The following is a 12,273-nucleotide window of genomic DNA, read 5'->3' as shown; positions in this document are numbered from 1 at the left end:
TGTGAAGTTTACTTTTACAGGAATAGTTAGAATGGGTTTTCTAATTGAATGGAGCTTATGACTATCAAATTTGGTGTGGAGATCATTGCCAATTAGGTGGGTTTTCTCTTCACAAAATCTCTTATTTTTCACCAAGGACAAGCCCAAATTACAATCTTCATTAGATGAAAACCATTTTCTCCACGAAACCCATTATTTTTCACCAAAATAACAACAGCCCACATCAAATTCTTACACAATGTCATGACCTTTCAACTATTCAAGAACATAAAAAAAAATGCCCATTTCATTTTTCCAAGGAAAAAAAATCCTTCATGTCCATCAAAACAAGAACACCCTAAATCAAAATCTCTCATCTTTCATCCAATTGAATTACCACATCACTCGCAAAAACCTCATCTTCAAAAAAAAAAAAACCATTTCATATCTGCATTAAATCCTTCAACTTTCACCAATAAGGACACCACAAATCAAAATCTCCCATCTTTCCTCAAGATGAACAGATCTATTGCTTAGAAATCTCACAATTTTAAGGAAGATATATTATATCTCATCAATATAACAGACACCCAAATCAAAAATTTATATTAAATTTATAAAACTATGTAAGTGTTTCTAGCCATCCATTGACTGTACGCGCATACGTTGGATTATGAGTGGAAGAGCGTGATTTTTGGGGCAGGTCACATAAAAAACATACTTTTTCTAACTTTTAAGGTATTTGTATGCCTACTATCATGACAAACTTTTTCATCTCTTGGCGATGGGCATCCTTGTCTTCATTTTACATTTATCATTCACATATGAATTAAATCTCTTGTTTTAAGCAGCCGACAGTAGCATTATACATGAGGACTTTCTCATCTTCCAGTACTATGAACAAGGCCTGTGTAAGGCTTGCTTCAGCAAAAGTTGTCCTGCGCCCATCAAAGTACTAGGATAAAAAAATATCAATTGAAGTCTTTTATTTAACTTTAAGATATTACATTATAGAGCTTTTCTTTCACATAAAAATTTGTTAGAAATTTTTATTTACTTAACATTGTATTTCTGTTCTCAGTATGAAGATAAAATGTGTATATTGTTCCATTGCCTTCTATTGCCTAAAATTGTCCTTGCAAACCTTAATTAGCTTGTATATTACATTTTTTGTCTTAAATTATTATTGTGATTAGTTAGTTTATAGTTGTGACTTGTAATTGTGATTTGTAAGTTAGATAATTAGTTACCCATTTGAGGATTTCTATGGGGCCATACATAGATATGGTGTGTTTTTGGTGGCATAGAAATCGCTCAAATTGTCCCATTTTGGACAATTCAAGGTTAGATGGATAATACGCTTTCATATAATCTATTTAAATGTTCATGCCTGATCCGCGGTCCATCTCGTTGTTTCTCTCTGGATATGTTTCTTCTGTTCCATATCTAATGCCAAATATCTTTACATTACTTTAGATATTTGTCATCGGAATGTAACATAAGATCAACTTATCTAGAGAGGCATGGGGAGATGCTGCTGGATTTTTGGCATGGTCGTTTAAATGGGAATATGAAAGTATTACAATCTATCCAACCTTAGATGGGTAACTAATTTAGGATTTAATTATATTAGCTCAAAATTGATGGAGCAGACCCGGATGTGCATCGGAGCTATCCAGATATTAAACGGGGGTCCCTGGAAGGTGGGAACCGCTGTTATCACCATGATGAAGCTGTTCATTTCCTATGGACAATATTGGAGTGACCTAGCCATTTGAACAGGCTCGTTTTTATATATTAGCTCAGAATTGATGGAGCAGACCCGGATGTGCATCGAAGCTATCCGGATGTTGAGCGAGGGTCTTTGGAAGGTGAGAACTATTGTTATTACCATGATGAAGCTATCCATTTCCTATGGATAGCATTGGAGTGGCCTGGCCATTTGGACAGGCCCGTGTTTATGTATTAGCTTAGAATTGATGGAGCAGACCCGGATGTGCGTTAGAGCTATTCGGATGTTGAGCGGGGGTCCCTGGAAGGTGGGAACCACTGTTATGACCATGATGAAGTTGTCCATTTCCTTTGGATAGCATTGGAGTGGCCTGAGCATTTGGACAGGCCCGTGTTTATGTATTAGCTCGAAATTGATGGAGCAGACCCCAATTAGTTTCGAGGTCCACTTGAGCTTTAGATATACCTCATTCTTCAGCTCATGCCCTAAAATGATCTCTCCAAATGGAATGGCACGATGATCCGGGGATATGTTTATCCAGGTTGGATGCATCTTATGAATGGATTAGATGGCATTTCTATTATATCCTTGTCATCTATCTATTTTGTCATATCATTTTAGGGCGTATTACCAAAAATGATGCAGATCCAAAACTCAAGTGTACCACATCAAACCTAAACCTTAATTTATAACTGAAACCTATAACCTAAACCTAAACCTAAACCTAAACATATAACCTTAACCTAAACCTAAACCTAAACCTAAACCCAAACATATAACTCGAACTCGAACCCAAACCTGAATTCTTAAACCTAAACATAAACCTATTCTCAATTCCCTAAACCTATAACCTAAACCTATTCTCAATTCCCTAAACCTAAACCTAAACCTATAACCTATAACCTATAACATAAACCCATAACCTATAACCTAACTTAAACCTATAACCTAAACCTATAACATAAAACCTAAACATATAACCTATAGCCTAACCTAAACCTATAATGTAATGTCTCAGAAAAATCCGTACAAAGACCCGAGTACCACCTCAGGCAGAAATCACCCAGGACCGAAACCTTTAGAAATTAGACGAGGATTAACTAAGTGTTAAAATATATTACCTGTCAAATTATCACTAATCACTTTAAATACAATCTGTAAGACCCGAAATGAGTAGAACAGTTAGCACTACATTACCTTAAAACTTAGGATCCATCTCAAACCCCAGTTGCTCTTAGGACCGCTTTGAAACTCCGTATCGGACCTGGATCGCACGTTGAAAGTCCAATGACCGCGAACTATACTGTTATGACCACCTTGCTGGACTTGACTACTACCTTAGAAATCAAGTCCTAATTGTATCCAGAAATGCACAACTTGAGCTCGGAGCGAAGTGGGTGAGAAACGCGAATATCTTTAGGAAATGAACTGGGACTTAAGTGAATTAAGTCGTTTCACTTGTAGGCCAAATCTAAGGATTCAGACCATCGGAATCTGACCCAATTACACCCTCAGATCAGGAAAAATTTCCAACACATGTCAGTACACTTGTGGCCCTGATCGAGTACCGGTGACCGTTGAACTGAAACTGGTCCGCCATGGTCGATCTGTAAATTCGATTGGATCAAAAACTCAGCTTGACCTAGATCCAATGTCAGGGAGCTTAAGTCCGACCGCACACAGAAAAGGGGCTTCCAGAAGTGGTCCGTTAGATCGAAACGGATGCTCTTTGGACATAACCTAAGTATACCTTGGCCCTGAGGCCATTCCCATCAGTCCTAAGCCTATATAAGGGCCTGAAACCCTCTCTCTCTCTCATCTCATACGAATTTGGAAAACCCTAGGAGAGAGAAGAGAGAAAAGAGAAGGAACAAGAGAGGAAGTGAGAGAGTGTACTGACGTTTGTTCTTAGGATTTAATCCTACCACTCCACATGCTTATCTATCGCGTCTGTAGCGATATTCCGGCATTTTTGACAGCGTACTTGGGTAAGAAAACCTAACCCTAATTTGTTTTAGGGTATCATATAGTGTTAGTGGTGAAATAGCTAACCTAATTCATGCTATAGGTTGCCATTCTGCCGTTGACAAAGACTAAGTATCTAAAACGAATCCGTTACGCATTTACCGACGTAAGGTGCGGACTATATATGTTTAGGTTATGGTTTTCAAGACTTTCAATGTTGGATAATGATTTATTACTTTCATGGGTGCCATTTCACATGCCAGAAGTGATGTTTGTTTCGCTTTACGAATACGTATGAACTATGTCGAGTATAGTGTATTCTATGTATTTGTTGAAATAATTAAATACGTATGGTTTTTGGATTCGCAGTCGACATGATTATCTGTCGTGCATATATGCTTGTTGTATATGCGATAACTCCTTGTCGAAAGGTTTTGCCCTAATATATATTATAACCAACATATGTCATGTATGTTGGAATGTGTAGACTAAGTGTTTGTAAGAATGTCTAAATGAACTAGTAGTTAGTTAATTGTACTTTACATGGGTGTTGAGATATAATTCTCAACTACCTTAACTATGTGTATGATTTCCTCCATGTGCTTTATACTATAGTGTCTGTTTAGGCATGGAATGCATATGTATGAATTCATGTTTAAGTTGTATTCCATAAAATGCTCGAATGATTGTATGATTTAAATTATTGATCTATTACTACTTTGACTTTCTCATATGATTACTTGTTGTAATTGAATGCAGCTGGGACTATCATATAGTCCAGGCAATCGGTAAAAGGTTTTGACCAATTGGCTGAAGTTGTTTCGCCATACAGAATGTAGTCGATGAATCTGAGCCGTACTTGGGGTGTCGACAGTGGTTAGGCCACACGGAGTGCTTATGCACTTCATGTCGATCAACTCTACGTACACTCATACTAGTCAAGCTCATCAAGTAACCCGATTGACCCGATGTATGTTCACCATATTTGGACATTACTGTTTGAATCTAAGGTACCAAACTCACCAGTGGAAAGCCCGTTTAACCTTAGTACCTCAATCCGCTAAGACTCATGAGCTGGACATGGTGGTATGGGACACCATGGTCGAGCTGTCGGCTTACGCTAGGGCGACGAGCCTCCGCGTAGTGTTCAGTGAGCAACACAGCCTCATGAGCCGAATACGGTGGTATGGGACACTGTATTCGAGCTGTCGGTCTACACTGATCAGGTGACGAACCCTTTCTAGTGACCTCGAGCATACTCTGAGACTGCGTAGAGGCGACAAGGCTTTCCGTAGCAACTAGAGTACAAACTAGGCCTACACTGATTAGGTGACGACCCCTTTATAGCAACCTAGAACCGTAACATCATATAATATTTTCTAGGACTGATGACCCTAGAATGGATCACTGTTTGGGAAATGATATAAGGGAGGTACCTTAGTTTCTCAATCCTGCTGTATGAAAAGGACTAATAAGAACTTAGTAAGCACGCTCATGCACCGCATTGCATGTACTGTTTGGCGTGGGGTAGAGCACTGATGAAGTGACTGACATGCACGACCGTGAGATGAAGATCGCAGAGGGAGTGCAGGTGAGGGCATGCATCATTTATACGTACCATTCTTGCATTAATCAAAGTACTTAGGGATGTGTGATTGTATTACTTTATCATTATTGCTTGACTGAATTGATAACATGCTAACCTTTGCTCTATTGTTCCACTGAGTTGATCACTCACTCCCACGTTACGGGACGGTGTTTTAAACACCAACCAAACCCTGTTTTAGTTTCAGATGATGGCGCAGCCGGTGAGGTAAAGCTAGACTTTAAGGATGATGAAGAGGCATTCTCATATATGCAGTATTCCGGCGGGTTTACGTAGACCGTTCTGAATCGACGGGGCTTCAGGGTTCATGCTTTGTAGAGGATTACCACTCTTTTGACAATTTGTATTTTGAACAGTACTTGTATTTATTTGACCTGGCAATGTATTCATAGTTTGGAGATCGGAAACGGTCTATACGTTTTATCTATGCTTATACACCTCTTTTAGTCTTCCGCTTGCGTAACTTAACTGTTCTCGAGTATGAATTACTATTTTGGTATGATCCCATTCATGTTTACACGTACTAACATAGACAACATTCAATCACCATCAATTATGTTGCATAAGTGATGTGTTGGAACTCGGGAGTTGAGCATTTGCACAACCCCCGATTTTCAGGGCGTTACATATAACCTAAACCTATAACCTATAACCTATAACTAAACCTATAACCTATAACCTAACCTAAACCTAAACCTAAACCTATAACCTATAACTTAAACCTAAACCTAAACCTATAACCTTAACCTAAACCTTAACCTAAACCTATAACCTATAACATTAACCTAAACCTAAACCTATAACCTTAACCTAAACCTATAACCTAAACCTATAACCTATAACTTATAACCTATAACTTAACCTAAATATAAACCTATAACCTATAACTTAAACCTAAACCTAAACCTATAACCTTAAAAAACCTATAACTTATAATCTTAACATATAACCTATAACCTAAACCTTAAACTATAACCTATAACCTAAACCTAGACCTATAACCTATAACCTAAACTTATAACCTAAACCTTAACCTAAACCTAAACCTTAACCTATAACCTAAACCTAAACCTATAACATAAAATTAATTCACTTAACTTAAACCTACACCTAAACCCAAACATATAACCCAAACTCGAACGCGAATCTGAACCCGAATTCCTAAACCTAAACCTAAACCTATTCTCAATTCCCTAAACTTATAACCTAAACCTATAACCTATAACCTAAACCAATAACCCATAACTTTAACCCAAACCTAAACCTAAACCTGTAACCTAACCTAATGTAATGACCTAAAATTTTTTGTGCCAAGACCCGAGTACTACCTCTATTTTCCTCAGAAGCTTATTGGGGTATTTAGCGCTAAACTCGATTGCTTGTGAAATTTGCATCAATCACTTTAAATTTGATCTGCATGACTCAAAACCTGTAGAATAGTTAGCGCTAGGTTACTCTGAAATTTGGGATTCATCGCTAAAGCCAGTTGCTCTTGGGAATTTTTGGAAGTTCTGGATCGGACCTGGACCGCGTGTCGAAAGTCCAATAGCGATGATCTTAGGCTGTTGCGGTCACCATGTTGGACTTGGCCATCACCTCAAAAATCAAGTCCAGATGATGTTCAAGGTCGATTTGTTTGAGTCCGGAGTGAAGAGTGTGAGAACGGTTGGAAATTTAATGAGATTTTATGAAATCTGAGTCGTGTTGCTTGCGCGACGATTTTAAGCAATCTGACCGTTGGATTCTGACATAATTTGACCCTCTGATTAGGAAAGGTGGCCCAGGCATGTCCTTGTGCTTGTGGACCTGATCGAGATTCGGTGACCGTTGAATTGAGTGTGGTCCGCCACGGCTGATCTGAAGATCCAGTCGGTACGAAAACTCAGCTTGACCTAGATCCATGGTCAGTGAGCTTAAGTCTGACCTTTCATGGTAATAGGCCCACCGGAAGTGCTCCGTTAGATCGAGAGAGGCCTATTTTGATTATAACCTAAGTATACCTTGGCCCTGTGGTTATTTTCATCAATGTTAGGCCTATATATATAGACCTTAAAACCCTAGCTCTCTTTTCCATACGAATCTCCTAACCCTAGCTAAGAAAGAGAGAGGAAAAGAGAGAGAAAGTGAGAGAGAAGTTGGTGAATCATCTTAGATTCTTTCCTGTTCTTCTTCATCCTTAAATCTTCACTTTAGAATCGTTGTTCCGGCGATTCTGAGTTCATCTTTGGGTAAGTTAACCTAACCATAATTTTTGTTAGAGCTTAGAATAGTCTTTGTGTTGTTGTAGCTCTTTCTATTCTTGCTTTAGGTTGTCTTGTCGCCGTTGACGAAGACATATCGTCTGAATCAGTTCGTTGTTCTATTTTTGGATTAAGGTGCGGACTTTAATCGTATAGGTTATGGTTTTGAAGGCTTTCAATGCCAGTGAATGGGTTATTCTTGCTATGGATGAGATTTCACATGCCAAATGTTATGTTTATTTTGCATTCCTGATATGCTTGTGTTACATTGAGATTTATGTATTCTATGTGTATGTATAAAGTACCGTATGTGTATAAAATATGAACATGTGGTTGCCATGATTATTTGTCATGTACTTATGTTAATTGTATGTGCGACAACTCCTTGGTAAAAGGAATTGTCCATATGTGTGTATTTCAACATACGTCATGTATGTTGAACTATGTATTCTAAGTGTTTGTAGAAATGTCTGAATGATCTAAAGTGTAATTTATTATGCTATTTACAGGCGTTGAGAAGCGATTCTCAACTCTCCCACTAGTGTGTATGTTTTCCTTCATGCAAGTTACATTCCTTGTTGTTTAATTTCAAGTCTTACTTATGCTTAAATCCATGTTAAGTTGATATTCTTCAAATGCTTACATACCATATGATTTGAGTTGTTGTTTCATTACTATTCTAAATCGTTGATATCAATATCTGTTAGAGTGGAATGTGTTTGGGACTATGAATAGTCCAAGAAATCGGTAATCAGCCTTAAGTTCGTGGTTAAGGTTGCTTTTGCCACGTAGGACGTGATTAGACGAACCCAAGTTGTATTAGAGTTGTCGGCAGTGGTTTGGCCACACGGAGTGTTTGCGCACTCTATATCGTTCAACCCAACATGCGCTCGTGCTAGTCGAGTTCGTCAAGTAATCCGATTGTCCGATGTATGTTCACCATGTATGGAAGCTACTGTTTGAATCTAGGGTACCGAACTTACCAATGAAATCCGATTAACCATGGTACCTTGATCCACTAAGACTCATGAGCCGGACATGGTGGTATGGGACACCGTGGTCGAGCTGTCGGCCTACGCTGGGGTGACGAGCCTCCCCGTAGTGACCAGTGAGCAACCAAACTCGTGAGCCAATTATGGTGGTATGGGACACTATATTCGTGTTGTCGGCCTACATTGATTGGTGACGAGCCCTTTGTAGTTACCTCGAGCATGCCTGGATATCGTATTGAGGTGACGAGCCTTATTGTGGTAACAAAGGTATGATAGGCATGCATTGATTGGTGACGAGCCCTTTGCAATGACCTAAAACCATATGATCGTATGACATGTCTAGGACTGACGACCCTAGAATGGATCACTATTTGGATGGTGATATGAGGAAGGTACTTTAGCTTCCCAATCCTACTATATGAAAAGGACTAATAACAACTTGGTAATCATGTTCATGCACCGCATTTGCATGTGCTTTATAGACGTGGCGCACTTTGAGGTGATGTCATGCGTAACGTAAGATGAAGACGCTGAAGATGTACGCGCGAGGGCACGCATCATTTTTCATACATCTTTGCATTAACAAGAGTACTTAGGATATGTTTGATTGTTCTGCTTTATCATTACTGCTTGATTGAACTGATAACATGTTAACCTTTGCTTTATTGTTCCACTGAGTTGATCACTCACTCCCACGTTATGGGGCGGTGTTAAACACCCACCAGACTCTGTCTTAGTTGCTGATGTTGCAGATGTTGATGTAACCTTTGAGGCAGAGCCAGAGATTGAGGATGATGAGGCTGCATTCTCTTTTATGCAGTTTTCAGACGGGTTCTAGTGAGCCTTGTTTTGATGCGCGGGATGCTGGGATTCCTTTTGGGTTTAAATGATGTAATTTAATACTTATAATTTTGATAGTAACACTTGTCAGTATGACCTGGTATGTATATGTATTTCAGGGATTTACACATGTACACATATATTTCTTTAAGTCTTTCTCTTGCGTTCTTCACTTATCCCTGAATTATATTTGCTATTTGGCTTAATCTATTCCATGTTTTATGCACTAATACATACAACATACATTCATCATTAAATATGTTGCATAAGTGATGTTTTGGAACTCGAGAACTGAGTTATGCTCGACCCCCGAATTTCAGGGCGTTACAAGTTGGTATCAGAGCATGAAGTGGATTAAACCGGACCTGAGTTATGGTCACACACCGAACACTGTCACTACTTTAGTGTATTTGGGTGCGAGTTTATCATAGATTGTGTGTTTGTGTTCCGTTGCTTCTATCGGTGAAAGTTTACTGAAAACGATCACTGAGATTGAGTCTGTGCTCTCTCCTGATCACACAGCGACCTAAAATCTCTTCTAGACCATCTATTAATGAGTCTAGATGGTTTATCATTCCATTTCAACCCTTCAATCTTCAAGAAATCTCTGTTTGTATCAGATTTCTGCCCGGATGGCCCGATAGGCGTCGAATCATGCAAAGGGGCTGATCGGGGCTTTTTCAGGGGGACCCGGGGGGGGGGGGGGGGGGGGACCTACCGCATTTAGTGCTCAAGGACCAGGAGGACCTCGCCCAAATGGCGAGGCATCGCCGGACAGTCCAGAGACCGGCGATGCCCTCGCCGGTTTGGCGAGCCCTCGCCGATCAACGGGCCGGCTCGGGCCGACACTTATTTGGCCTAGTGTGTCCCACCCTTCCACGGTTTGTTGATTAAAACTGTCCCTAAGCCCTACTTCCTTCACAATCCTCCCTCCCAAACTCTCCTTTCCTTCAAGTTCTTCTCAAAACTCCTCCAAATCTTCTTCTTCTTCCATTTTCGTGCACACCCCTTCAAACCATCTCAAAACCTCACCTCCCATTGCTGTTTACCCTTCCTCTTCTTCTCATTTCGGCTCTCAAATCCTCCTTTGGGATCTCAAGTGTGTGGAAGCTTCACCATTCTTTCTATTTCTCTCTTTCTCTCATTTTTCAATCGCCCTCTTTGAGTTTATCACGGCCATATTTTTCATCTCTACCCTTCTTTCTTTGATGGGGAAGAAGAGAGCACCCATGGATGAAGCCGGGCCTAGCCGCCCAACCCGTGCATGGAGGCCGAGAGGTGCCGCTGGGAGCACGACCACCGCTCATGAATTTCAGACCAAGCGGGACCTCGATCCTCGAGCTCCCATTGGTAGAACTCTGTTGGCGGAGTTATCGCATGAAGTCTATGAAGGCCGTAGGGTCCTTTTTGAGGCTCATGTTGATCCGCGGCTTTATGGTGAGTTTTTGTTGTTGGAGCGCCTGGAAGAAGCTGGTGGGTGTCCCTTGTTTAAGGGTGAGTATCGCGCGAATGCAAGTACTGTTCGAGCTTTTTATGCCAGCATTCGTGACCCTTCGCTGGAGCCTCTGCAGTTCAAGATTCCTTGTGGTAGTGGTCGGGAGGCCACAATCAACGTTGCTTTGATATCCCAACTCCTGAATGTGCCACTTGGTGAGGTGCATGCCAGTGAGAAGAATTTGAACAGTATGCGCGAGAGGGATCATCGCACCCGGTTCCTGTGTGGTCGTCTGGTCGAATGGCAGCCGAATAGAAGTCTTCTGGCTACCAACATGACGGACGACTTCCGCTTCCTTCACCACATGTGTACGTTCAATGTATATCCAAGGTGGAGTAATCGCAGCGAGTGTACGCGCCTGATGGTGGATTTTCTGTATCAGGTAGGGCAAGGAGCGAAGTTATGTGTGCCGACGTACATCTTGCATCAGATTATCCTTATCGCTCGTTCGACTAGGAGGACCGAATCGCTTCCTTTTGGTCACCTCATTTGGAAGCTTGCACATGAGTTTGGCTATAGGCTTGGAGCAGAGAAGCCGATTCCTGTTCATCATATTAATCTGACAACCCTTAAGTAGATGGAGATTGGTCCTCGTCAACAAGCCTTAGAGAGTGAGGATGAGTCTCGGAGTGATGGGGATGAGAGTTATGCTAAAGGTGGTGCTGAGATTGAAGAAGAAACAGAGCAGGATGAGGAAGAGGTAGAGGCACAGGATACGAGTGAGAGCTCTCCTCCTGTGGCACTAGAGCAGAGTGCAGATCAGGCTGCCAGGGATGCCCGTATTGCTCGGCTTGAGGAAGGGCAGGCTGTTCTACGCCAGGATATCATGGATCTTCGAGGCCTTGTGAAGCATAAGTTTAAGAAGGTGACTCGAACTCTGAAGTCTATCCTATGTTACTTGCAGGATAAGGGTGCCCCGCCTCCATCTCCTGATTTCGACGAGTAGTTGTCAGTGTAGTCGTCCTTTGCTTTGTTTGTTGTTTCTTTCTGTGTGTAGCCGTTGTTGGCTTTTGTAGTTGGAGTTGTTTGTAGTTGTTTGTTGTTGTTTGAAGTTTTAGTTGTTGTAGTTCACATGCTTTCCTGGTCGTGATTCATGTAATGCTGCACTACTTGTATTGCGATAAATTTTGTTAAATGGAATGCATGTTGTTTATCTTTGAAGTTGTGCTGTGAATGCTGTGTGGATGGATTATGTGGACGTAGAATCTTACAGGTTGCATCCTCTGTTGAATGTAGGGTTTGCCTCCTAAGGGTTCGAAGACTTCGGCCCGTCTCTCCTTGGTTAAGTCGCTTGCTGGGGTTCCTCCCCTGAGTGATAGCCGGACGGATCCACAGTCGGGCCCGTCTCATGCCGGTGTTGGGCCAACACCTATGACTCCTCCAGTCACGCCTTCGGTTCCTGAGCTGAGCCGTGCATCTTTGTC

The sequence above is a fragment of the Magnolia sinica genome, chromosome 13 (assembly GCF_029962835.1).
Source record: "Magnolia sinica isolate HGM2019 chromosome 13, MsV1, whole genome shotgun sequence".
Lineage (NCBI taxonomy): Eukaryota > Viridiplantae > Streptophyta > Magnoliopsida > Magnoliales > Magnoliaceae > Magnolia > Magnolia sinica.
This window is presented reverse-complemented; position numbering follows the sequence as displayed.